The 25,495-nt window shown below is 36.7% G+C and overlaps 1 protein-coding gene across 1 annotated transcript in view; it reads left to right on the top strand.

Annotated features, from left to right (window-relative positions):
• Positions 1-25,495, top strand: part of LOC145661471 (uncharacterized) — a 551,403-nt gene that overhangs the window by 517,017 nt on the left and 8,891 nt on the right. The window lies entirely within an intron of this gene.

Here is a 25,495-nt window from a genome sequence, read left to right as displayed (position 1 = left end):
TACATGCACCCCTTTGTCGTTAACTAATAGAGCTTCAAGTGTCTAAACACACTCATAGCAGAAGATTAACGTCCTCGTCGCAACTAACATCCTACGCCCTTCTGTTCTGTTACCCGCATTCCACTTAATTTACATTACATATCATGCTAAAACATTCTTATGTATCTATATGCATAAATAAAAATTCAATAAATAAATAACCTCCTAATACTCATCTCCAATAGACCTACAAGTAAATTGATGCTCATGACCCTAGAGAAGGCATGACGTTCTGCGGTCCGTTCATATTTGGGTGGAAATTAAAATGCATACAGTTTCGTCCCGTCCCGTAACAACTATTTTAGCAAAAATAAACCCTATTACTACAAGAGAATTGAAGGTATTGAAAATTAATTAAACTAATGAAGAAGAAATGAAAAACAAACGATTAGTTTGAGTTTTGAATCGAAATTTAAAAGTGTAAAGCAATGTGAAGTTGGCCACCAAATGTATCCATTAAATATAACTTTTTGTTTTTGAAATAAATGATTCCTTCCTTCAAAACAAACCAACGTTATCAACTCTTTTCATAAATATATTGTTAGGTTTTTTCTAAACATATCACTTTTCTTCGAAATAATCGACAACAAACCCACATCAAACGACTGATTTTGGTCTTGAATCGAAGTTTGTAACGAAAGGCTCCAGGGTGAATTTGGCCACATCAGTGTTGTATTTTTAAATCTCTCTTCCTTTTTTCTGAAAGAAATATTTTTCTTCAAAGTAATCAATAACAAATGAAAAACAAACGATTGGCTTCAGTTTGGGATCAAAATTTGAAACTGTGATGTGGGACGGAGGGCAATGAAAGTGTAAATATCTCTTTATAATTTTCAAAACAAACGATATTTTTCTCCAACAGATCAAAAACAAATTATTGTTTGGATTTTGAATCCAAATTGAAATTTGAGAGACACGCTGAAGTTAACCGCAAGACAACTTTTAATTTGGAAATGTCTCTTGAAGTTTTTCAAAGCAAACTATTTTTTTTCTTCAAAACAATCAATAACAAACAAAAACAAACTATTGGCTTCGTTTTGAGTCGAAATTTGAAGGTGAGAGCCAGTGTAAAGTCCCTCCAACTTTATTTTGTAAATATCTTTATGTTTTTCGAAACTAAAAGTTTGCTTCAAAGCAATCAATAACAAACGATTGATTTTCGTTGCGAGTAAAAATTTGAAAGTGGGAGAGCCAACTTCACACGAGTCTCTGCGTTAAGTGGTAAACAAAAACAATGGGTATCCTTCGCTGTATTGTTCATGTGAAAGATAAAAAAAAAAAAAAAAAAAAAAAAATAGACGATACTTTAGAGCAAAATGTTGCTTTTAGAAATAAGTATATTCATTCCATGCGCATTAAACAGATTTGAATTTGAATGTTATTTGTTGATGTAATGTACACATTACTAACAAGTAATTTTATTGTAAATGTAGGAAATATGGAAGGATAGGAAATAGAGAGTCCGTAGAGTTACTAAGGCGAACATTAACTGCAAGGCAGGTCTCTAAATTGGTTTGAAACGTGAAATAAATTATAAGCCAAAAATAAAAGCTCTCAACACATTTTTTCCTTCTATAAATATATCACATAAAGATCCGCTTTCTCCTTATTGGCTTATTTAATGGCTTTTCAAAGATGATATCTAACTTACTGTCTACATTTTTTATGTCCTAATTGTCTAACTCTGAAACTAAAAAATAAAGAAAATTAATGGTATGGATGAGCTTAGTAGATGTAGAGACGAAGAGAAAAATTTTAAGTATTTGGAGAATAAATAAAACTCAATGTAAAGAGAAAGAACAGACATTGCTAACTTAATAACAACAACGAATTTGGTTCAAAAGAGACCCCCCAAAATTATATTTTACTTTGCATTTTCTGTTTCGTCAGCCACGTATGACACACATACAATGAGAGAGAGACATGGAGAAAAAATAGAATTTTTAGTGAAAAGAACAAATAAAAAAAGAAAGAAAAAAGCAGTGTAGATGTATATAGCACGGGCGCGTGAGACGGAAAGAAGAAAGGCGGTCTAGGATGCGGAAGATTAAACGTTTTCCGGACCCCGTGGTGTTGTGCGGGCAGTAAATATTCAGGCGCAGCCGCCGAGACGGTTGCCCGCCGTAAATTAATCTTGGCCCCGAAATAAAAGAGCTTTGGCTTGGGTGGTCGGGGGTGAAGAAAGGGGAGGGGAGAAGTTGGTGAAGAAAGAGGAGAAAGGAAATAGACAGAGAGGAAGCAGAGAAAATAGAAAAGAAAAGAAAAAGATGCAGAAAGACGTGATGCCGCAAGAGAGGCTAGCTATTAAGGAATACGAGCTTTGAGTTGTTGATTTTGATGCAGTATATATATATATATATATATATAAGATACTTTATATATATGTATACACGCGTCTATACAAGGAAGGACGCCTACGTTATATTGCCTTGTTATTGTGTTGGTGAAAGTACGGGGGAAATCTTAGAAAAATAAAATTAAAAAGATTTTTCTATGATTTTTTTTTTTGAGGGGTGAATCTTATTTTTCAGTTTCCTTCTAACAATCTCTTAACAGGTCAATTGTAATTCTACAAGCTACACGTTTTCCTCCCCGTTAGATTATTCACGTTTATGTAAACTTTTTTCCGCTTATTATTTACAAATTAAGTAAGTAAATAATTATAGACATGCTCCTTTAATATTGAATGAAAAACATAGCAAACATCTTTAATGATAAGTTGTCTTTACTACAAGTTTCATAATACGAGTTTGCAATTAGATGTTTAGGTTGGGAAAATGTGGACCTAAAAATAAGTTTTCTTTTTCTGTTATGATAACGAACTTCCTGTTATAAAGACGACTTAATGACATGCCTTGTTACTTTTAATATTGTTATCAATTATTCATGCAAATCCAAAGGTTGTGCGACAAATTTATGATCAGATATTGTTGATTTGTTCAGCTATTCAAATGTAGAAATTATTCTTAAATTTACAGCAGGGTAGTAATAAATTAAAAAGGTAATAGCCAATGTATTAACTTACCAATTGCCTTTTTTTAATTGTGTATGAAATTAAGTTATCTATAAATTCTAGCTGAAATCCAGCTTTCTGTGTATGAAACTAACTTACCTGAAAATTCTAACTGCAACCCCGCTTTCTGCATGAAATTAAGTTATCTGGAAATTCTAACTGTAATTCCGCTTTCTGTATATGGAATTATTGCGTATGAAAAAATTACGTTATGTGGAAACTCTAGCTGTAATCCAGCTTTCTGTGTATGAAATTAGGTTATCTACAAACTCTAGCTGTAATGGAATGGTTCTATAGTCCAGTTTTCTTGAGGGAAAAATATTTTGGTACGAAACGGTCAATATTGTAAGAATTGATGTTATCTATTGTCTGTACACCTTGCTACTTCAATAGATTCAAACTCTGGTTGTAGTACGGAGACCACGTTAATAGTACTTCTCCTCTTTCGTAACTTTGTAATTACATACAAAACACAAAAATGAACCGTAGAACTCAAATTCACCTACAATTCAATTCAAACAAAGCGTATATTGTTAGATGAGAGGCAAGGATTCGACTCGCGATTAGAGTTCTTGTGGTCTATGATACTAATTGCTTTCTCTATAGCGCATAATACTAAATTAGAAGCTTTGTAGGTTAAATGTACCAACGTGTAATGAATGCTACACTCATATCCAGAAATTAATTAATGGCCCAGCTGCATGTGTATTAACAACTATTATAAGATCTGTTCCTTTATTCATAATGCAAACACCGATGCTACAATATCAAGTAAATACTACAAATTCAACTCACTTACATTCACAAATATCATTTTCGTACAATTTACAAATTGTTACAAAATTTGCGTTAAATCTTATTCCTAACTAGACATGGTAGTACCAATACTTAATTATTTCTTGCAAACAGTTTGGATTCCATGTTAAACTGTAGGTCCTTATTTCATATACCCAGCATAGTAAATAGGAACAATAAATTCCATATCATAATTTGGCAATAACATATTTATGTATTTCAACATAACGGGCATGATGTCCGATTGCAGTGCTGAGCATAAAACTATGATCATTATACAATAGTCCGATACAAATATATTTTTAGACAATAGTTTTACATGCAATATTTGTTTCTGTTTGCCGTTCACCATGCATACCAAAACTTAAAATTATTCTAAAACCATTTTCGGTCATTATAAATATATCAATACTTGAAGCTACTAATTGTATATTATTGTAGGAAGGAGTCATTATATAAAACAGATAATTTATGTATATTGTAATGTCCCACATGGTTGTATTTACAAATACCAAACAGGTGCTTCTGTTTACAATCATCCGACATGTACTCCTATTTACAAACAACAATCACGTACATTTTACTGTACCGAGTACTATAGCTGAAGACGACGGAGACGACAGTAATACCACTGGTCATATGACAACGAGGGAATAGCAGCTCCATCAGTCTCAGTTGGCCAAACCCCCTTTCTTGGCTTGCAGTGGAGTCTAGGAAATACCTCACCTGTACCCAAAGCCTTTAGCTTACAGTGGAGCAAACGATTCCTTTTCCCCCTGGCTTGCAGTGGAGTCTTGTGGGAAACTTTACCTCTCTTTCTGCTTGCAGTGGAGCAGCGAGAGATTCCTAATCACAACCTCGGCTTAGCTTGCAGTGGAACTTTCCCTAACTCATCTCTGCTTGTAGTGTAGCAGCGAGTGTCCGACACATCCTCACATAGCTTGCTCCGTGAGGATTTCTTCGTAAGACCGCCAGGTTGAGGGAACACCTATTTAAATAAGAACATTAGAGAATTTGTATCTATTTTGGATTGTAGTAGTTCATTTCGTGACACTGTAAAATGTTGGAATATGTAATTAATTCAGTAGAATCGATATTATTATTCACAATTTTATGAAGAAATATTAATCATACGGAATTCCTCCTTGTTCCAATGTTAAAATCATTACAGTTCCTTATTATTACTTCCGTGTATGTTATACAAGCGGAATACTGACCTGTTGTTTTCTGTTTATTAGTAATTTTAAAAATTTGCAGTCAGCACGTGCTATCAGGTTACAATTGTCAATGAAATATGCAGCAAACTGATATACACATAAAAAATTTATCCAACCAAAACTCACATTTAGCAATATACAAACTTTTCTTGATTTTGCTAAGCGAAATAGATACCACTATATTGTTGTGTAAGCAAACACAAATTAGAGAGGGGTCAAAACTTTCATACGCTAATTCAGGTTTGGCTCTCAATTTGAATGAAATGCTTTTTTTTCTGTAGAACTTTGGTAGGATTCTGGAACATTAATCTATGGATAGTACTTGCCCCTTCATCTACATATGAAGTGTTATAAATTGTAGACTTGTTGATAAAAAGCTTATTTATAAAATGCAAATGAAGTCGTTGGAACTGGTTTCAGCTGGTATCGTCATTCAGATTTTTATTGGCACGGGCTGAGGGATGGGATGTGATTTTGAACTAGTGTAGAGTTTTATGTTTTTTCATTACCACATTACTGTTCTTTGATAAATATGCTGGGTGTATCAAAAGTCCGGAGCTATAGGCCAAGTCCGTTGTAAGTAAAGATACATAAAAATAAAAAGAGAGGAAAGTTGTCGAAATAAAAGTGGTTTTTGATCTAAAATTGTGAAAATTTTCCAATGGTGTCAGTGGTTCGGGCTCCACACTGGTAATGCGCCCTATATTAAATGGGAAAGCAACCTCCTCAGCAGGCTGTTCAAGTTGAATATATAAGGAGACACAAAAATGACATAAGGAAAGGACACGTTGTACCGTGATGGAATCTAAAGCACCTCAAATTCGTTTCTGAGCAATGTTGTGTCGTTGGGTTTATATATATATATATATATATATATATATATATATATATATATATATATATATATATATATATATATATATATATATATATACGCAGAAAATGGCCAACCTCCACGAGATGGCACAGTGTGTAGGATGGTGAATAGAGACCAAATCTGCCACCCATGCCCAGTTTTTCGTCCATCCGACAGTGGTATACCAGGTTCAAGGAAACCGAAAGTGTCATGAAGAGGACGAATTCTGAGCTTCCGTCCAGAGCCCAACCAAACCGATATGTGAAGCATCTCAACAATTGCAGCTTTCATCGACCACGGTGCACAGGGTGCTGCACAAGCGACTGATGCTGTAGCCTGCAATTTGCTGCTGCTGCATATGCTTTAAGTAGGGATGTCCATGTTTTAGCCGCTTATGAAAAATCTGCCAACCCGCGCGTTGCTATTGCTTGCAGAAGTTTAACTTTTATCGGTAGATGTGTATCATCTCTGTGTTAATTTTGCCCCCTCTATCTTGCCTTCTACGCATATGGCATAGGCTAAAATTTTTAACACATCTCTACAAGTGTTTGCTCCTTTTTCTTAGAAACTACTGAAGGGATCCATTTAATTGTTATAACACGCACCCTACACTAGCTCTGGAATCCATACTTGCAACCTGAATGCCAGAAAGTTGAAGAATTACAAAATAAATTCTTGAGATATTTTACTTACAAAAAGACTGATTTTTATCCAAAATTTGAGCACTATACCAATCTTATTGATAATTATAAGTTCAGGACGTTAGAACAAAGGGGGACACTAACTGACTTCATTTTCCTCTTTCGACTTCTGCATAATAAAATTAGCTGTCCAGCGCTGTTACAAAATCTATTTATTCAAGCCCCGTCCCTCAAAACGCGTGAAAAAAAATAATAACGCATTCCTTTGCCGGAAAGTAAGGACAAACATACTGTATATGACACCTACTTGAGAACTAGTGCTACTTACAATGCAATAAGTAAAGATAATGTGTTTTTGGATATTTTTAGTAACAAAGAACGTCACTTTAGGAACCAAGTTTTGGAAGTCCTATGATTCATGGCTTATTTGTACACTTGTCTTGTCCTGTTATTATGTATTTATTTACGTATGTATTTAAACTTAATCATCACCATTACTCTTACTGGTTAACTGGACATAAACACTAAATGTTAACCTTCTGGAACTGGAGTTTTACACTCTGTTGAGGGTACAAATAAATAAATAAATAAATAAATAAATTAGTTAATAAATAAATAAATTAATTAATTAATTAATAATGCTACTGAACTAGGATTATTTTTTTTAGGTTACATAAAAAGCCAATAATTATTTTTTTACAATTTCGAAGAATTTTAATAATGTGATCTTTTATATTCACCAAAGAGTAATTGAGAGAAATAATGGAACTATGCTACAGATGGTGATCAGAAAACTGGAAACACATGTAGTTCGCAACACGTCAGATGTATGGGTTGGCAGTGGTGTCGTGTCGCCCGCAGCGCCGGACCGCTGGTGGTGGTGTATTAGGTCGGTCTCCATACTACGTCAGGAGCAGTGGAACAGCAGTGTCCAGTGGCTGCAGCAGACGGAGGTAGTTTAAAATGGGAGACCTCTCAGAGTTTCAAAGAGGGCAAATTGTTGGTGCGCGGTTATGTGGAGTGAGTGTCACGGCAGTGGCTACTGTATTAGGTGTGTCGCGTGGGACTGTGTCGAAGGTGATGACGGCCTACACAAGAAACGGGAAAACCACATCGGGGAAGCGGAACAGTGGGTGGAAGAAAATCATGAGTGACAGGTCACGCCGGGTATTAAAGCGCATTATCATGCAGAACCGTCGTGCCACTGCGGAGCAAGTGACGGAGGAAGTCAATCAGCACCTCCCCCACCCTGTTTCGACAATCACAGTCCGCCGCGAATTATATGACATGAATTTACGGGGTCGTGTTGCACGGGCCAAACCGCTCATCAGGGACCATAACGCTTTCGTACGCCGCAAATGGTGCCGCGACCACGCAACTTGGACCGTTGAGGACTGGAAACGTGTGATATGGTCGGTCGCATCCTTCACCCTATTTCCAACCACGGGCCGTGTTTATGTGTGGAGAACGCCCAAAGAAACTTATGATCTGCAGTGTTTCCGCCCAACTGTGAAACATGGCGGCGGCTCGGTGATGCTGTGGGCCGCCATATCATGGTTTTCATTGGGTCCTGTGGTCACACTTAGCGGACAAATCATTGCCAACGACTATGTCGCAATTTTAGTAGACCACTTACATCCTATGGTCCGGATGTTGTTCCCGGACAATGACGCCATCTTCCAGGATGATAATGCACCCATTCACACAACTAGCGTTATTGCAGCGTGGTTTGAGGAACATCAGGATAAAGTTCAACACCTCCCCTGACCCACCCAATCCCGAGATCTCAACATAATTGAACCTCTGTGGTCCGTCTTGGAAACACGACTCCGGCGACGATTTCCACCTCCATCCTCTCTCACAGAACTGGCCGATGCCCTGCACGACGAATGGTGTAAAATTCCACTTGCTACCATCACGACCTCTATGCCTCCATCTCACGTCGCATCAAGGCTGTTCTGAAGGCGAAAGGTGGCCTGACAGCATATTAATCTGGTAAGTTGCAATTTCGTTCAGGTGTTTCCATTTTTCTGATCACCATCTGTATATTCCTAATTCAGAAAATAGAGGTAGATATAATAAATATTTGTGCAAAATGTGGCTACTTTAGCGTTAATAGTTTGTGAGAAAGTGGTACATCAATGTCCAAAAACGCAGTTTTGAGAAATTAAAAGCTAGAAATTTACAATGGATTTTCACTAATAAAGCGATCACAACATTCAGAAACACCATAACCATATTCTTCATCTTCAGTTGTGTCTTCTTCATCCTGCCTACAACTTTTTTTTCTTCATTCTTGATTCCTTGCTAAGCTTCAGGATTACCAACTCAGATTTTTATACGCTTTCTGGCCATGTCTTGTAGAAGTTTGGAGATGTATTCACCGCTTGAAATTTCCATCTTTTCCAAAACGCCAAGCCTTGCTTCACAACCACTGTTAGAACACAGAAACAACTTCATACACTTCAATTTGTACGATTTTAGTACCCGGAAATGTCGCTTTTGAGCATCATTGACATATCAGTGCATTGAAACTTTCATTGGGGGTTCTGTTTACCATATGGAGATGGTTTCTAGGGATGCGCACGAGACAAGATTTAGGGCTGTCTCGTTTCGAAAATGTGTTGTAAAAGTGATGTCTCGACTCGAAAAATGAATTCTTCTGCATTGGAAGAGCTGTGTCTCGACTCGAATTTTGTCAGGTAAATTCTGTGGCATCCCTAATGGTTTAGCAAGGGTAAAACAGTCAATAAGAGACCATACTGCTTCAGAACGATGTCTATGGTAACTCAAAAATACAACATGCATCGCTGATTACTAGAAACGCGAGATACATATTAAAGTGCTAGTGCATCGATATGCAGTGAAGCATAATGCTCTGTGTGTATTTAACTAGAACTAACACAATCCGATTTTTTCAAACACCGTTGTGAATTTTGTTTCTGATCGACGTGCAAAAGCTTCCCTCACTGTCGATCCTCCGAAAGTCGACTTTACTCGATCTCAGAATTTTTGTCTTTTGTTGCGGAAGTCAACTTTAATCCACAACGTCTCTTTTTTATATATACTTTGCTGCGATAGTCGATTTCAGTCGCTTCTAGCGGTGATTTCTTGGAACTCTGCGGTTAAGCACGAGTGAATACGAAAGCTTTGCTTCAATCTGTTGTGTTTGTTTGCGGGTTTGAGGCTAGCAACAGTGTGTACAGCAGGAAATAACAATAAGATAAACAGCGACAGTCAGACAGCTGCATTTTTTGTTAGAGTCTGATTGAGATGTATCAGGAGATGAGAGTGAGTCTTTCGGATTTGAATATGAAAATTTCATCTTCTGGCTGCTTAATTGTCCCTTTTCCAGGAACCACTTCCGCAGCCAAAGGGTTAAAATAGATAGTTCCACCTTTCACTTCTGGGTTGTAAATTCAATCCTCTGTATACACGGAGAGAAAAATGTAAAGCATTTAGAAGAAAAATCCATAAATTTCATTTATAGGCGGCTTTCTTGGCATTGGTCTGCAACGGCATGAAAACTGCAATTCTAGAGAATTCCTGTTCTGGTGTAGATTTTCTAGTCTTATCTATACCGTACACAACTGGATGATGTTTATCAAGGTACATAACAATAATTTTCTATATCCTGCATGTGCAAACAAAAAATACACGTAAGTTTTGTCTATTTGTGGCTGTACAGATTGGTCTTGGCTAAGCAATAAACCTGTACGTAGCCTGGAATAGAAAGTCTTGTTTGTGCCATACAGAACACTGCAGTACTTGCATCTTCCTACTCACGCATATGCAATCATAACAAGACAATCGTTCACATCATGTAAGAGTCAGAGGATAAAATTAAGTTCCTAATACTACCGGTATAATATTAGCACCTAGCGATATAAGAAAATATATATAACTGTCACATAGACCTACTGATTACATTATAGAGAAACTTGCTAAAATTCGAATCTGCTGACCTTTTGGACGAAAAATAAGTTTCTTCCCCTCAATGTAGGTAAATATCACAACTCACAGCGTTTCTGACATGTGAGGTGTTGTGTTACAGTTGACACAATATTTGTGAAGACTATGGCAATACAATACAGTTGACAATATATGTATATACTATGTGATCAAAAGCATCCGGACACCCCCAAAAACATAGTTTTTCATATTATGTGCATTGTGCTGCCACCTACTGCCAGATAATCATTATCAGCGACCTCAGTAGTCATTAGATATCGTGAGAAAGCAGAATGGGGCGCTCCGCGGAACTCAAGGACTTCGAACGTGGTCAGGTGATTGGGTGTCACTTGTGTCAGATGTCTGTATGCGAGATTTCCACACTGCTAAACATCCCTAGGTTCACTGTGTCTGATGTGATAATGAAGTGGAAACGTGAAAGGACACGTACAGCACAAAAACGTGCAGGCTTACCTCGTCTATTGACTGACAGAGACCGCCGACAGTTGAAGATGGTCGTAAAGTGTAATAGGCAGATATCTATCCAGACCATCACACAGAAATTCCAAACTGCATCAGGATTCACTCCATGTAGAGTGTTCGGGGGCAAAAGTCCGAAGGGGGCAAAAGTTCTTTTTTGGGGTTTTGGTGTACTTCTTGTTGGAGTTGTGCAACACTGTTTGTGCTGCAGAAAGATTAAATAGCTGCGATGTACTGTCCATGTTAGTAAAAGTGTGCGGTGAAATTTGTTAATACAATGAGGTAAATTACGTTTTGTCTTACTTTGAAGTAATATTTTGTTTTATGGGAAATAGTACTACAGTCCGTGGGAGAAGTCACGACTTATTTTATTGCTGTTTCATATGAAAACACTTCTTGAGTAACAATATACACTATCTTCCCTTTTCCCGGTTTCAGTTATTACACCAGCATTTCATTGTAATTAAAACAAGTGCAAATGGGGCCAAAGTCCGATTTTTTTGTGGGGCAAGAATCCGAACGCGAGCTTTTGCCCAGCTCTCAAATATTTGTAAATAATTTTATTCTTAAATTTAAATTCCATTTTCTCACAGTAATCCTATTTAAATTCGTTTTGTACGTAGGCTCTCTTTGGCTCAACTAAAGCTGTGTAAGCCTGTATGGAGTTTGATCTTTGAATTTGGGCAAGCCACGCTCAACACTGATTAGTGCACCAATGGCACCAAGGGCACTACTCACATTTCAGCGGTGTAAACAGAGTCTAGGATTAATAGTCAGTAGTGATAACACATACCTGTTTGTATTGCTGAATCCATCTCTTGAGGTGAGAAAAGTGCTCTTGGAGTCATTTGGTTCATCGGTGCTGAGAGAGATTTGTCCTTTGCTATTAGAAATAGTAGGAAAAGAGCTACGTACTGTTCGAGAAGGAAAAGAGAAGAAGGGTCCTAAGAAGTCAGTCTCACCGAAGAAATTGTTTGCATCTGCTGAAAGTTCAACTTCAAAAGTACTGGAATATGTATGTCCATTGTGTAAAGCCAAATATGTCGATCCAGCGGATGAGAACTGGATAATGTGTAATTAGTGCGCAAAATGGTGGCATCATGATTGCACAGCTTATGAAGGAGGTCAGTTCGTATGTAACAAATACCGTGTGTCGATTTCTTACTTCGTGTATTTCAGCGGACTTTTGCCCCATTGCGATAGGAGTTTTGCCCCCCTATACTGGGGCAAAGTCCGAATTTGTCCATCTTTTTTTAAAAATTTGGTGTATCTTATGAAGTAATAAATTAGTAGGCTTTCTACTTTCTACCACCTTCAAAATAAAGAGGAATGTTCACTTATAATTCTGTGCGAAATTCGTTATTTTGCCGTTATATCTTTCGGCTCCAGCGTAACTTCGGACTTTTGCCCCCGCTTACTCTACTATGACAGTTAGGCGTGAGGTGAGAAAATTTGGATTATATGGTCGAGCGACTGCTTATAAGCCACACATCACGCAGGTAAATGCCAAACGAAGCCTCGCTTGGTGTAAGGAGCGTAAACATTGAACAGTGGAAAAAACGTTTTGTGGAGTGACGAATCACGGTACACAATGTGTCGATCCGATGTCAGGTTGTGTGTATGACGAATGCCCGGTGAACGTCATTTGTCAGCGTGTGTAGTGCCAACAGTAAAATTCGGAGGTGGTAGTGTTATGGTGTGGTCGTGTTTTTGTTGGTGGGGGCTTGCACCCCTTTTTGTTTTGCGTGACACTCTCACAGCGCAGGCCTACATTGATGTTTTAAGCACCTTCTTGCTTCCCACTGTTGAATAGCAATTCGGGGATGGCGATTGTATCTTTCAACACGATCGAGCACCTGTTCATACTGCCTGCCTGTGACGGAGTGGCTACACGACCATAACATACCTGTAATGGACTGGCCTGTACAGAGTCCTAACTTGAATTCTATAGAACACCTTTGAGATGTCTTGGAACGCTGACTTCTTGCCAGGCCTCATCCACCTACATCGATACCTCTCCTCAATTCAGCACTCCGTGAAGAATGGGCTGCCATTCCCCAAGAAACCTTCCAGCACCTGTTGAAAGTATGACTACGAGTGTGGAAGCTGTCATCAAGGTTAAGGGTGGTCCAACACCATATTGAATTCCAGGAGTATCGATGGAGAGCGCCACGAACTTGTAAATCATTTTCAGCCAGCTGTCCGGATACTTTTGATCACAAAGTATATATATATATATATATATATATATATATATATATATATATATATATATATATATATATAGGCCCAAATCCCGGGAGAATGCTGGGACCTGTCCCCCAATCTTTTAACTGTCCTCCTAATAATTCGATTTGACATGCGGTTTTTGGTGAGAAATGTGATGATTTGTGTCCTTTTGCCACAAAGAAAAGTGAGAAGAAATTCATGGCCTATGATGTATAATATACAACAGGTTTACCTCAGAAATCAGGAAATCAGATTCATCTACCGCAATATGAGGCTCATCTCCAGGTCGTCAGAATAAGCCTCAAATATGCCTGCCCCCCAATGTTGAAAACAGATTTGTGCCGGACTATATATATAAATTCGTTGTACAAAAGCAGAGGAGTGATTCCTGAGATTAAAACAAACAAAAAAGTTCCAATAAATATTGTGCAAAAACCGCGTCGTTTACGTGTTATAGGCTGCCGAATGCGTGGGAAAACAAACTTTAGAGTTAAATATTGTACAAACTACTGACCATAGACATGTGGCGGCATGGTATCGTCAAAGGATCCTAACCTGCTCTATCCAAATTTGCAGTTTTCAGATTTGTGCCATCGCGTCGCTAGGGATTCCCCAATGGACGTTAGGGATTCCCGGACATTTTATGATGTAAATTGAGTGGACAAGAGCATGTAAAGGGCGTCTCACTGTCTGGGAATAATACTACGTACCAGGTCAGAACTCATACACGCAGATTAAAACATGGTGGATGAGATAAAATTCACTGTGCGTGGTTGCATACCTCCTCAAAACGTACGATTAAAGATATTGTATAAGAATACACTGGAAACGTCACGTAGATACAATGTAAAAATACGTACAACACAAGCCAATAGGTAACAGAAAATAAATTCTGTTTGCTGATCTGCTCATATTAACGATATCGAAACCATTTTGAGAACGTGTCTAATTTTACTACTACAGGAATTGAACAACAACTACTATTAAAAGACAAACAAATAAGGACGTAATAATAATAATAATAATAATAATAATAATAATAATAATAATAATAATAATAATAATAATACACATAACTGAGCACATTTATTTCGATCAGTTCATCACATAAATGCGAAATGCGGCAGTTCTTTTTTTCAATCAATGTTCTAAACTGACGGACGTGAAACAAAACATTCGATCCACTTACCATATTTGTTGTAAGAAGGGCTGATTTTTCTGGTCCCAACTTGTATAATGGTAGTGCATACCTAAGAGAGATGTAGTGAACAATGTACAGAATAGAGTCTTTGTTGAAATATAAAGAGGATGGTTGTCAGAACTGTCACTACAAAAGATTGTTCAAAGTTTCCACCCTCCACTTCGATACAAAGGTTACAGTGGCGGCGAAGGGACCGGAGAACACGTTGAAACACTGTTGGCGTTTCCCTAATGCTCCAGGCAGCAGCATCATTTCGAACAACCAAATCTTCCTCTGATTGTACATGCGTTTCATAGACTAGTCGTTTCATATGACCTCAGAAAAAAGGAAGGAGTGAAGTGGTTATGGTCTGGTGAGATACTGGTCCTTCTCAGCCTATTCATTTGTTCGGAAAGGATGTCTTGACAAAACTTCGCACCTCCACAGCGAAATGTGACGGAACACCATCGTGCATAAAGCACATGTTTCGACAAACAACCAGCGACACAATTTCTAATAGTTCAGGCAGGAATTATTCCAAAAATATGCGATACTCCCACCAGGTCAGGCGTTGTGATAGCAGGTAAGGTCCGATGAGATAATTATCAACGGCTCCTACCTACACATTCACAGAAATCCGTTCCTGATGGGAACGGGTCCACATTCCGTGTGGGTTTTATGTGTATAATAATAATAATAATAATAATAATAATAATAATAATAATAATAATAATAATAATAATAATAATAATAATAATAATAATAATAATAATTATTATTATTATTATTATTATTATTATTATTCGTTATTTTGTTTGTCTGTTAATAGTAGTTCTTGTTCAATTCATAGTAGTAAAATTAGACACGCTCCCAAAATGGTTGCGATATCGTTAATATGAACAGATCAGGAAACGGAATTTATTTTCTGTTACATATTGGCTTGTGTTGTACGTATTTTTACATTGTACCTACGTGACGTTTCCAGTGAATTGTTGTACAACGCCTTTACTCGTACTTTTTGAGGAGGTATGCAACTACACACAGTGAATTTTATCTCATCCACCATCATCGTGTATGAGTACTGACCTGCTACGTAGTATTATTCCCAGACAGTGAGACGTCGTTTACATGCTCTTGTCCATTCGATTTACATCATAATCTGCCCGGGGATCCCTAACATCCTTTGGGGAACCCCTTGCGACGCCATTGCACAAATCTGAAAACTGCAAATTTGGATAGAGCAGGTTAGGATCCTTTGACGATACCATGCCGCATCATGTCTACGGTCAGTAATTTGTACAATATTTAACTCTGAAGTTTGTTTTCCCACGCTTTCGGTAGCCTATAACACGTAAACGACGTGGGTTTTGCCCTATATTTATTGGAACTTTTTTGTTTGTTTTAATCTCAGGAATCACTCTCAGGATTTCTCCTTTTGTACAACGAATTTAGCGCCATACTATAGGTAAATAGGTAAATATATAGATAGATGTAGAAATATGTGTGTAATTTTGATTTAAGTTTTAGGATGTAAACATAGCCTCATAGATGGTACTGCATGCAAAAGAACACAGATAGACGCAAATCGAACTTTTGTGGCGAAAATCTCAAGTTGGAGTTGTTACGTAATTTGTCATTAATATTTCCACGACTACATGTTCTTTCTATTGCTTAAATAAATAAATTGTTAAAGTATTTGAATTCTTACATTTAAATTCGCTGTAGTAATAAATGTTAAATTGAGCATAAGTTTTTTTAAAGTATTTCACCGACGTATAAGTATAATTCTTGCTGTCCTTAGAGTCATTTGCAATAAATAGAAATGAATATTTTAAACTTTGAAAGGAATTTCAAATACCATTCAATTAATTATATTATTAATTATATTATATTAATATATTGTATTATATTGTATTAATTATATTATATTATATTATAAAATTACCCATAAGTAGACTTGATTCCCTTGTGTACAGACGCCTCATGTAAACAATTGTCCAATAACAGTGACATACACGTAAAATTCTTGTGAATTTATGAGACTAAAAGAACGCAACATAACGGATTGTAGAAGAGATAAGAAGATTGTTAATTGTTCTTAACACTCAAGTAATACCTTTCGTTATATTTTTGTACTAAGTATTAAAAATATGTCAATTATCCTAGAAATATGATCCCTCTTAGGCTATGCGTGGTCTAGAACAAGGAATCCGTGCAGGGTTCTTCGTTCATTGCATGCCACAATATCAAAACAAATGTATCGACGAAAGAATAATACCAGTCAAAATATCGTGAAGAAAATATCGTATTATTGTCCCTTTCAACGGTGTGTTTTTTTCTACATACCACAATATTACAGAGGGTTGGTTAACATATTAATATCTCGTTGTAACATTAAGAATACTGAACTAGTACCTGTTTTTAACACCTTTTCATAAATTGTTGATTTACCTTGCCATGATTCTTCTAGATTTCTCTTGAACATTTCTTCTAATATGTCTTCTGATTGTTAAATTATATGAAGGTAGAAACTGAACGATGGCTAATTAATAGTGTAATATCCTACACGTGTTCTATATTTGTAAACAACATGTGATTCTTATTTATAACAAAACCACTTGATCTCTTACTACAACTACCAGAAGAAGCAAACGATAGGAATTCTCATCATCGTCAGGTCATGTGACAGGAAAAGAATATTAGCACCACCGATGTCCAGAAGAGCGTATAAAACATCGTGTAACGTATTCTTCTACACCAGTTTCGGCTGGTTAAATCTCCTCTCTTAGCTTGCCTAGAACTCTGAGAGATCTAACCTAATTCAAGCCTCTTAGCTTGCCTGGAGCTCTGCAACTACCTAGCTTGCCTGGAGCTCTGTGAATCTTTCCCTTGGCTGCCTGGGCATACAGACACCTATTTACTCAAACTACATACAAAATTTTGTATTGGTCTTCGGACCACACTTGTAGTGACTTTGCATGTTATCTATATATAAGAAACTATAAAAAAAATGGAAGTCATTATGTTTGTGACGTCGCGCCTGTTGAATCACCCGACCGATCTCGATCAAATTTTCACCATACATGAAGTTCGGCCCTGGGATGGGTTTTATCATTTCACTTTTGTAAAACTGTGGGTGAGGGATGGAGACATATTTTAAAATGATCGAAAATGACTGTTTTTAGTGTCGAATCCATACGTGATTTTCGACGGGAACAGTGATACTTCCGATGCCGTTTAATTCCGATCCAAATTCAGCCCTGCATCTTGGGCGAGGGGGAAATAGGAGATCGAAAATGACTAGTGTTACTGTCGAATCCATAGTTTTATGGGTCATTGAGACGAACAGTGACATTTCGTATGCCGTTTAAATCCAAATTCAGCGCTTTATGTCCAAAATGAAACGTATTCTCTCCATTCGAAGAACGGGTATTCTGCTAGTATTATATATAACAGGAATTTTATAATAAAATTGTTATGAGAAAAAGCCAACTGCGTCTCCTATATTACTTCACTTACTATTTTATTAAGGTAACTTTACAATAGTTTACCTAAAATATATTTCCAAGGCTTTTGTTCCTCTCGAATTTGAATGTGGCGTAAACAGTCGATAGTTGTACTAAGTTCCAGTCCTTTTCCAAGATCATATAAACATCCTTTGTAACGCTTGTAGGTACCTTGTTACAGGATTCAATTCGTTTTGGGAGAGCATTACAATTTGAAGTATTGTAGTGGTTCGAGTTTTACCTTAGGTTTATATCTCATACAATCTGGGGGCTGAAAAAAATGCTAAACTACAAGAAACAAATAACAACGATATTCTAGCAAATTCAGACTCAAAAGGACGCATATATATGTGTATATTTGCAAATATAGAAAAATAACCACATGGATAGAAGCAAGGACAAGAATGGTGGATATTGTGATAATAAAAAGCCAATCGGTCAATCATATTGAAATATGAAATATAAATAATTATAGGTGGACAAAAATAACTTTGTATTAGATGTCAAAGAACAATGAGAAACACAAGAAGTGTTATTATACAGGAGGATGGTATCAAGATGAAGTAGAGTAAAATAGAGAAAATATTACCAATAATAGATATTTATGGAGAAGAATTAGAGACATTTATCCAGCAGTGGATTGACAATGTTTTACCATGTTAAATATAATATTTTTCAGAATATAATGAGATACTTTGAGACGTCTATACTTTTCATTTTATTTCTGAAATATCAATATTCAAAATTATTGTATTTTTGATTAGTTAATAATTTACCACACTTACCATAAAGTATATCCTGTTTGTATTGGGTAAATAAATTGGTTCGTTGTTTAAAATTTCAGCACCGAGGCTTTAGGCAAGTGGAACTACAGCTTAATGTTGGATCCGAAATATATTAATTTCCAATGAGGATCGAACCCATGTTAACAATGTAGCCACGAAGAAGTTACGTCAACAGTAGTCACTGCCCTAACAAGTTTGACTTGCATTTGCTACCTAGCGTTTGAAACACTCAACTAAGCAGGTTATAGGTTACAAATATATAGAAAGTAACGGGTAAAGATTTTGCCAATGGTATACTCTTGTTTGATACATAAAGTTGTAATTATTTTAATATTATTCCACTATATAGTTGGGTAACATTTATGTTTTAATCTCATACTCCTGGCATCGTTTCCTGGCTAAACTTCGAATATTTCTTTTAAAAAAATCATATTGATGACGTCACAGAGCACTTACTTGATGGGTACTGATCTACAGCAACATGGCTCGCAGGTACACTAATCGTTTACATAGAGGAGGGATTGATGGAAGTATTTTTATTCATTGTGCGTGTGTTGGTGTTTTGCAGATGGCCCATTTATTGAACTGTAATTAACTTGGTTATTCAAGATTTTCCAATTTTCAGAATTTTTTGAATGACACATAGTCTTTTGCCTGTAAATATATTTAAGAACCCAGAGTATGGCATTTATTCCGAAGTTGGGCGTCCGCTTTCGCCACATTTTTTTTCGCTGTTATCTCCTTTCCACACTTTCTGTAATTTTTTATTAGCTTCATTAATCCGTGTTCTTCACACACTTTTAAAAGATTTTGCTCGTTATCAACGTATTGCTTCACAAATGTTAAAACTGTTGGTTCATTGCCCTTGTACATTCGCCATGTTGATAACATAAATGCTCGCTTCTTTCCCACAATGCAACTGTTTGGTTACCTTGCGCCAAATAGTTCCCTCCGCTCGCCGTATAGTCCCATGTTTATAACCGCTTATATATAAGAAATAAACAGATTTTTCGAGACTCTTATACATTATCAAGCACGCAAACGATCAAATTATCCATATCTTTCCTGTAAATTTTAAAAATTTTGCTGGAAACGGACGCCCAACTTTGGAATTTAACCCCAGAGTATTACTCTGAATCAATGACCCTTCCAAAAATGGAGCCAAGTACATATGCCGTGGTAGTCATATAAAAACCGCCAGTGCCTGCAACTACATACATTACTATAATGTATATACGAAGGAGTGTACGGACTGAACTATTTTATTGTATTCCTTTCTCATACGGGATTGGTGTGCTACATATGTTCAGTTACAGGTAATTTTATTCATTTAAACGATTTCTTCCGTGTCTTACTAATGATCTAGTGACAAGTGCGCATATCTTTACTACACGGGTTCCGGCTTCGAATCCCGATTGGAAAGCCTTAAAAAAATGTGAACGTATTACAGTGGTTGGATTCAACGTTAAACTAAATCCACGTCTCATATAGTCTCGGTGGCTAAAGGGACGTTAAACTCCAATGAGAAAACAATTTCTTTCCTGTAGTACTCATATGTTTTGTGCATTCAAAATTGACAATTAAATAGCCAATGACACAGCTTATATTCATTTCTATTACGTCCAATATGAATGGGGATTAGTTTCCCTTCATTAAAAGTAAGTTTCCTGCAGTACAACATTTAAAATGAAACGAAATATTTCAGTTTTACGTCCCACGAATATGTTCTTGAAGGCTTAGGTAGACGATGATGAAGGGAAGTGAATGGTGATAGAAGAAGTGGTGGAATACAAAACTGAGAGGAAACGCGAATACTCTGAAAAACCCACGAACATGATGCTCTCCACCACAAATTTACTTGATCAAGGATCGAACCAGGAACCCAACGTACCATTGAGCCATTACCTTGTGCACCACACTTAAAAATGTATTCCACGAATTCCCTATGATCTGCAGTGTATCTGCACCTTTACTTCTAGATAAAGCATATACTATTTTTAAATACTTAAAGGTAAATACGTTTTGTAATGCTTATTACAATCTCGACAAGGTTTAGGATGCCAAAATTCTCCTAACATGAATTCGCACAAAACTAATATATAGTTCTCAATATTTCTGAGCTCCAAAAACGCTCCCTCTCATGCTATACCTTAAAAGTGTTATTTTTGGGGTTGATTGAGTAGATTTTGAGTTCAACGTCCCTTTCAGCAGTGAAACTATATGAGACGGGACCTACTGATTAACGTGGAATCCGAAGCACGTGAGCTCCCGCCAGGAATCGAAGCTGGATCTCCCACGGCAAAGGTGCGTACGCTAACAGTTTAGCCACGAAGGAGTTCACTGTTATTTTTCCATTTGATATTAGGATTTGATCGCACAATGAAACTAACAAGATTGTATTCGTTAGTACTTGCATCCGTTACTCTGCATGATGACTCTTGTTACTTTTTTTTCATTAGATTTAGGATCAGGCATTGAGACTTAGAATATTGTATTCGTTAGTGCTTCCATCCGTTACTCCGGATGATAAGTCTTATTATCGGAGTAGACTTATCGTCCGGAGTAACGGATGGAAGTACTAACGAATACAATATTCTAAGTCTCCATGTCTAATATATATATATATATATATATATATATATATATATATATATATATATTCAAGGAAGAACCTTGAACGGAAGGGTAACAATCAGGCCCGTAGCCAGCCCAAAAATTTAGGGGAAGCCCGGTAGACGTTAGGGGGGCCTGACCCAATCATATTATACTTCATCACCATATTATAGTTCATTTGCAAGCCTACCGTGAAACTTTAAGGGGACCAGCCAAAGTTTAGCGGGGGCCCGGCCCCTCTAGCCCCCCGTGGATACGGGCCTGGTAACAATTGACCGTCATGTTGCCCGTATATCTGAAAAGAATAACACATGTAAGGTGTTGTGTTGCTCTTCCGAATTTTAGGTGTGGTCCCCGGAACATTTTTTTTTTTTCTGAAAGAAACGCTGTTCATTACACCATGTGAAAAAGGGCAATTATGCTAGTTTTGTATTTAAAAGTAAATAAATTGCGTTTCTGAATGCAAGTTCACAATAATGTATACTAGCCCATGCGAATTAAAGAAGATATAACAGAGAATAAAAAAGAAATGAAGACAGATCGTCTTAAGCTTCGGAAGAAAGAAAGAAGAAAAGAAAGAAAGAGAAGCGTGTCTTGAGAAAAGAGTGTCGTCATTGCTGGAAGGTCTTGTCAACAGTCTTCTGGCTGTCGACAGCCGCCCTTAATTAACTTTCTGTCGCCCGCCTTCGCCCGCACCGCATACACCAAGTCCCTGGTCGACACGACAGATGCCACCTTGCATAACCACTTTTCCGAAGAATCTGGGAGCAAAACTTCATTACATGCAGCAGCGCTCATAAGAGACAAGGGCCTGGATTCGTAATAGCTCCCCTCCAACATCTAGCGTACTTACACACCAAGGATTCTTCTGTTCTTTAACTCCTTTTCTTTTCCTTCCAAAAGAAGAAAAAAAAGGCAATGAATGAAAGAAGTAAGACAAAGACATTGGAAGACATGAGCAGAATAAATAACACGTATTTTTGTGTATATTTATGTCACAAAATATTCCATGTGCTGCATACTACTAGTTCATACACACTTTTACTGCTCAAAGTTTCTCAGCTTATTCACGACATGTAATAACTTCACAGAATTTTCTCTCTCAAAAATGAAAAATAGATTTTCAAGAACGTCAGAAAATAGCAACGTTTTACATATTTTCCTTTATTTATAGTAAGAAAACATAGAAGTTATTTAGCATGTTCCAATTATGAAAAACATAAAAAGGAAACAGAAATCTCATAGTATATCCAGATGTGCATAATTTTCCTCATTACTCAACATTTTTAAGCGGCAAAAGTTTAGATTTGTGATTTTCACATGACAATTTTTTTTTCTTAGTTATTTGACTATATATCAAAGATGTTTTGTTTCTTTTTTTTTTTTTTTTTTTTTGTGGCTTAGCATTTTACATACAGTAAACTTTTGATATTTCCATGTTCGGTTCTATACTTGTTTAAGCTTCATGAGCCGCCGACTTTCTTCCTCCTCCCTTTGTGAGCAACACTGACGATAGCACTATTCTTCCATGACATTTTAGATATTGGTTATTAGTTATTTATGCAATCAACCTACTTATACAATAGGACTGTAATTTCAACACATAATATGTATGTACGTATACATATGTATATTTTTCATCTGTTGTTAAGGGTGGTGATTTGAACGTAGATATAACACATGGAACGCAAGAGAGATGGTGAAATTGAGAAAAAGTATGTGGCCCTCTGTGTGACCGCAGAATCAACGTTCAAGATCAAACGAATGATTTGCAGACAAATGGTTAGGCTAACAGTAGAATAAGGAGCAGAAACATGACCAATAACGAATTCACAGAACATTTTTTGAATGTTACCGAAATGAGAATGCTGCCCTGAATGTGTGGAATAACAAGAAGAAATAGAGTGAGGAATGAGGTAGCAAGGGTGGACAGGAGCAGACCAAGGCAAAATTTTCACCCGGACGAAGTGACCCCCCGGACAGGGGCGGACTGGCCCACCCTGCTACCCTGCAAATGCAGGGTGGGCCCCCCAAACAGGTGGGCCCCCTCCACCAATTTTAAAAAATGTGCTACCAGCACCAAAAATATGGCAGGGTAACTCCCGCAAACTTGTGTTTTGCATAAAAAAGACGTAAAGTTAAACTTTCATGAACAGACCTTATTCTTCTTCACGTTTATCGACTTGAAAAGTTCCGTCTATGAGACAATCAGGCCCTAAAACATTGCGGGGTTTGTGATACAGCAGCTGTTAAAACCGAGCACGTCAACTACTACCTTTTTCAAATAAAAAACAGTGTGGATTAAGTACAATGAAGAAAACTCAAGTGGTAGACAGCTACTTTGCCGATTACAAAAAATAAATCTGACAAGGTGGTGGAGTAAAGATGGAGCTCTAAAGAGTATCTTTGATGATTTTTCGACACCTTTGCAAGATCGGAAGAGGTTCATGACGCTGCTTAAATGTCTACTCACTATTGCAAGTATGGGTGATTTTCAAGCAGAAGTCACATTTAAAGCCAAGTGTTTGGTTCAGAACTGGTGTAAATTTGAAAACATTCTTGTGGATTTTGTTTTCAGGCAACTTTTTCACCTATGTACACCTACTTCGCAATATTTGCAAAAATCTGGTTTAGATTATCTAACGGCTACAAAAATCATTTGTACGTTACAATCAGACTTAAAGCAAAAACGGAACGTGTTTTGTTTTATTGAAACTAAAGCTATGGAGTTTGCAAAGGACTTGAAAAGACAATTGAAGGATGCAAGATACGATGTTGCAGTTGAAACTTCTCTCCTTGCAAAGAGAATACCAGTAGCAACTCTTCAAGCAGACGAGCTTTCCCATGATGAGGCAAGAATTTTAGATTCTCCATCAAAAGTGTTTCAGATAAACGTTTTCAATGTTATTTTCGATACTGCAATTGAGCAATTACACTCTCGGTTTATCTGCAATGACAGTCTCATGAAGGACATTGCATGGCTGGATCCTACCCGTTTCCATGAGATAAGTACTTTAGAGGAACTACCTGATTCAATTCTCAATACTCTAGCACATTATTGCAAAGTGGAAAGAGAACAAATTCAAGAGGAACTGCTCCAATTTGCTCGTCATAATAGGGACTATAATCCACCAATATGTAAAAAGCAGAATATTTTAAGAAATGAGCATAGCAGCGAGCAATATGCTCATAGTAATGAAAAAGAGGAAAATGAAGAAGAGAAAGATAATGAAACAGAGTGAGGAGGAAGATGAATGGAAATGCAAACCTACAAGACAGTGTAAAGTGTGTCTAGTTTGTGCACTGCACCTGCTTCACGAATTAAATCTTTATGGCCCATTATATCCATCGTTGTATAAAACGTATAAGTATGTTCTAACTCTATCATCATGAATCATGTGAAAGAATTTTCTCGATTAAGAAAGTGATCAAAAATCGGTTGCGTTCATCGCTTGGACAAGATTTGTTGGAAGACTTTATTCTTTTATACATAGAAATATCATATACGTTTGATTACGACAAAGTGATTGACGATCTTGTATCTAGCTCCAAAGAATTAGGTAGATATTTGAAATTGTGAGTGTCACTGGGGCATAATGAAGATATTAATATTAGGATACATTTCTGGCATTCATATTAATATTATATTATATTAGGTTACATTATGCAATTCAGTAGAAAATTTCAACCAATTTGATATTAGAACTGATTTATGAGGAAAGAAACTTACATTATTTCTGTCAGTGCTTTAATTATTTAGTGTTTCAAAGTTGACTTGAGATTAATTTTTACTTATTGCACATGTATATATTTTGGGTTCTCTAAAACATGACACTCATTTGATTAAATAAATGGTTTAAATTCATTACATAAAAAAACAATAGCACTATATAAATAACTGAAAGCACCAATTCCAGTATTGTGTGTGTTTACAATAAAAACTGATAATGCAAATTACACTGTATGAGTTACTATTAAAATGTTCCTACTTCAGGTTTTTTGTAATTAATGTTTTGCTTTTGTATGAATATATGGGATACTATTTATGGGTTCGAAGATGGACTTTTATATGTGATACATATGAAGTACACTTTTTACATTTTTATACAGTGGGCCCTCATTTCAGTTTAGCAGGGTGGGCCCTATGGATGCCAGTCCGCCCCTGCCCCCGGACGAAGTGACCCAAAATT

This window comes from Thermobia domestica, chromosome 10 (genome assembly GCF_964235325.1).
Source record: "Thermobia domestica chromosome 10, izTheDome1.hap1.1, whole genome shotgun sequence".
In the NCBI taxonomy this organism is placed as follows: Eukaryota; Metazoa; Arthropoda; class Insecta; order Zygentoma; family Lepismatidae; genus Thermobia; species Thermobia domestica.
Note: the sequence above shows the minus strand (reverse complement) of the source record. Positions and strands in the feature narration are given on the sequence as shown.